This window comes from Teleopsis dalmanni, chromosome 2, assembly GCF_002237135.1.
Source record: "Teleopsis dalmanni isolate 2A chromosome 2, ASM223713v2, whole genome shotgun sequence".
NCBI lineage: Eukaryota > Metazoa > Arthropoda > Insecta > Diptera > Diopsidae > Teleopsis > Teleopsis dalmanni.
Window position 1 is genome coordinate 165,912,757 of NC_051847.1, and position 4,323 is coordinate 165,917,079.

Here is a 4,323-nt window from a genome sequence, read left to right on the forward strand (position 1 = left end):
ATATTATAACCTTTAAGATAAGCGAGAGTTGTCTGTAGTTGCATATACCACGTGTTAACTCCATGTTGCAACACATTTAATAATTAATTAACAATGTTTATTCAAACATTTTTAGTGAATGATTAAAACTCAAATATAATTGTTAATAATATTAATATATTTAAAACAATTTAAGAAAATTTATATTTAATAAATTACTTTTAAATATATTTCTTTTGAAATAACATTTAAAGTGGCATGGTTTCAAATTCACTTTCTGACAACCATACGGTATGTGCCCGGGTAGCTCAGTCGGTAGAGCATTGGACTTTTAATCCAAGGGTCCAGGGTTCAAGTCCCTGCTCGGGCGTTCTAATTTTTTTTAAATTAATATAAAAATTAAATAAATAGATGAATAAATTTGATTATAAATTTTCTATTCGGATAAACGTATTTGTTTAGAAATTTACTTTGAATAAATAAATAAGAACAAATGTATGTAAAATCAAGTAAATAATTTGTAGCAAATAATGTGTAGCAAAAGTGCTTCTTGTGCAATAACCATGTTTACTTATATACTTTTTATTCCTTTTACTTGTAGTTCGAAGGATTTCTTAAATTTTTATTTATTACAATACTATAACAGGTTTCTTGCTAATAATTACATTTGTTATGCATAACATATTCAAATATACAGAGTTTAATTCTAAATATTATATTAATCTTTATTATTATTTTTCTCCACTGTGAAAAGCAACAACAAAATATGTTAAAATTTACTGATATAAGACAATATGAGAGAAGTTTATCAACTTTAGTGTTTACCTACAATACTGTGAATATTCAATACTTTTGGCTAGTAATTCATGTTTTTTTAATTATTTTTAATAATTAAATTAGAATTACAATTTTTAATTAGAATTATAAAAATATATTATATGCTAGTGAATAATGTAATTTGTCAACGAATAAAATATGCCCGGGTAGCTCAGTCGGTAGAGCATTGGACTTTTAATCCAAGGGTCCAGGGTTCAAGTCCCTGCTCGGGCGGTTAGTTTTTTTTATTTTTTTTATTAATTCAATTTTTTTTTAATAAAAATGAAAATATATATGCATTATATATATTATATTGATATAATTTTATTGAAATCTTTTACATTCAATTATTGTTCTATGAATTTATACAATATATTTTCATACCAAATCCATATAAAATTAAGCTGTATATGTTCGAGAAGTCTATGTATAAATATATTTAATTGTCTACTTGAGGCTTGGCGGCCTTCCAAATCAGATGCGATACAACAACAGTCTAAACTAAATACTTAAGTGTTACTTACTATAAGTGTGCATTGGCTCTTAGAACCGATTTTACTCTCGTAACTTAACTCTTACACACTCTTAACTTAATGAATTTATGAATCTATTTTCATACCAAATCCATATAAACTTGAGCTGTTCCATAAGTTTAAGTGTAAATATAGTTAATTGTCTACTTGAGGCTAAACTTGGTTAGGTTAGGTGGGAATGGCGGCCTGGCAAACCAAAATTCACTTCAACACAAACAATGACGCGATGTGATACTACAATAGCCTGAATTAAACATTTAATTACATTATAAGCACAATATCAAACACAAGTGTTACTAACTGTAAGTGTGCATTGGCTTTTAGAACCGGTTTTACAGTCGTAACTTAGTCCTACAATTTACAACTTTCCACTTTCCTCGTTTAGGCAGATTTGCTCATTAAGGGCAATAATGTGGATAATTTACCATACAAAGTGCTTTAGTGTAAATGAGCTCATTATAAATAAATCAACTGATTTAAAAATGTAAAATGCAATTCTAAAAACAAATTTCCCACAAGGGAAATTACTAAGATTTGAAATATTTGTCATTTGTTTTTTATGTAAAATGTGAACAAAAGAGTCATTTCATGTGCATAAGCCAGCTTATGTCAATGGAAACGATCAAATCTTTATTTCATTAACATAAGCAGTTTTAGCTGCAATGGAAACATAATATTAGGGTCGTGTGCGAGTTAGGCTAAGTTGCGTTCTAAATGAGAGAAATTCTAAGTTGTGTCGATAATGTATTGATGTGTCGATACGTGTTGATAAATGGCAAAATGTGTGCAGTACAAAAAATCTCAAAAAATCTCCCATTTGGTTTAGCATCAACTTAGCCTAACTCGCACACGACCTAGGTATGATTTCAGGCAGTTAAGTTGATGACTTAAATATGTCTAAAATCAGTGTTAGGTCAGGTTTGACTGCGAAAGTGGCCCTAAATCAATTAAAATTAAAAAATTACAATTAAAACTAAAAAATTGCCTAACTGTTCTTTAAATAGTATTAGTAGTAAATAGTATTTATGTAGTATCTTTATGTAATAGAAAATACTAAATGAAAATTATTCTTAAATATTTTTTCTATACACACAAAAAATTATATATTTATTCTAATTAAATCCTATGTAATAAATAAGAAATTTTTTACATATTTCTATGGAATTTAATTTGGCAGAAGTACGTAATATAGCCTCTGCTCGGAAACGATGTTACATCTAAAAGTTACTTTGCGGCCCTTGACTATTGGTACATGGAAGGAAAATTCTTATTGTAGCCAATAAAAATTTGTTTTTCGCTGAAAGTAGAAATTAAAATTTTGTCATAAAACTGGCGTTTTTTGGCTTCTATCCAAATGACCTATTAAAATAAAAATGTTAAGAATTTACTCACATTGAAAAAAAATCAGAACTTAAAATTGGTGAAGAAAAATCTCTCGTTTCTTCGAAAATTTAAATAAACAAAATTTAGTATTGGACTAGCTCCAAAGTCGAAGCACTAATATCCTTTACAGACATATTTGTGCTATAAATCAATAATATGCTAATTTTTTAAAAAATTCTTTTTATTAAAATATTTAAAATTATTTTTATTCTATTAAGTATCAAGTATTACTTAGGACGTGTGCGAGTTAGGCTAAGTTGATGCTAAATCAAAAGTGATATTTTTTGGGATTTTTTGCACTGCACACATTTAGCCATTTATCAACACGTATCGACACATCACTACATTATCGGCACAACTTAGAATTTCCCTAATTTAGAACGCAACTTAGCCTAACTCGCACACGACCTATATGCTTCACGGCGAAGCATATATTCAAGGCGAAGCATATATTCAAGGCGATTTAGACGAACCATACCTATATAAAACAAAGTCTAACCACGGCGAATTAGCTATAGTCTTTAAAAAGACATAGAAATCGAGGCATACTTAATTGAATGGATTCGTATGGAACCAGTAACCAGTATTGGTAAGTAACCAGTAAGTAAAGAGTAACCCAAATACTACAATCATTGTGCTTCTTGACCTGATTCAAAATTAGAAAACAGAAGGGAAGAGAAGCAGAATACAGCGATACACCAGAAGGAACTTAGATAAGTGAATTTTTTGAAAAAATCACTAAGATATTTAGTTGATTAATATGATCTATTATATATATTATGTCTATATTTTATATCTTAATTATATGTCTTATATATTATATATCTGTATTATGTATTATTTATATCTGTATATATTTAATATATTATAGATTAATGTATTTAACAATGAGATAATATAGTAAAACTTTTGTATTATTTTTTTTAAATATTGTATTATAATATTGTAATTAATTTGATTGAAACAATATAATTATAATTATGTTAATAATATAATAAATTAATAATACAGATATTTCAATTTTGTAAGCAATATTTACAAAATTTTGATAACAAGGTTTTGACAAAATCGGGTCTATAAATAAATAAATTTTGGTGCCTCCGAATTATGTATATTTTCGATTCTAGAATCTTCTGATATTATTTTTATTTCTAGACTTCTAGACTAGTATTAGAACTTACAGAACGTGAGGAAATGTCCATTAACCACGACCCCGCCATGTGCCCGGGTAGCTCAGTCGGTAGAGCATTGGACTTTTAATCCAAGGGTCCAGGGTTCAAGTCCCTGCTCGGGCGACCGAATTTTTTTTTTTTAAATTTAGTTAATGAATATAAAAATTAAAATTTAAAAAATTGATTAAATATATTATTAAATCAATTAGATGTTTTATTGATTTATGTATCTCGTGTCGTTAGCAACAAGCTTTGGTGCTTGGTGAAAATCAAGTTCTGTTGAGTTCTGTTAAGTTTATTATGTGTCTGAATTATTAATTATTTACGAGAGCAGCGCAATTTAAGTTCGCATGCTGAAAGCCATTAAGGAAGTTAATTGTAAACTTTCACGTTGAGGTGAAAAATCAGTCCTGCGGAGTGGCAGAGATTGTTTGAGGATA

General features: G+C 28.1%; 3 non-coding genes across 3 annotated transcripts; all 3 read left to right on the forward strand.

Annotated features, from left to right (window-relative positions):
* The first annotated feature begins 276 nt into the window (after positions 1-276).
* On the forward strand, positions 277-349 carry Trnak-uuu. The gene has a single exon. It is a non-coding gene; the product is annotated as a tRNA-Lys (tRNA).
* A 607-nt stretch (positions 350-956) lies between these two features.
* Positions 957-1,029, forward strand: Trnak-uuu. Its single transcript has one exon. It is a non-coding gene; the product is annotated as a tRNA-Lys (tRNA).
* Positions 1,030-3,933: 2,904 nt separating this feature from the next.
* Positions 3,934-4,006, forward strand: Trnak-uuu. The gene has a single exon. It is a non-coding gene; the product is annotated as a tRNA-Lys (tRNA).
* Positions 4,007-4,323: the final 317 nt, after the last annotated feature.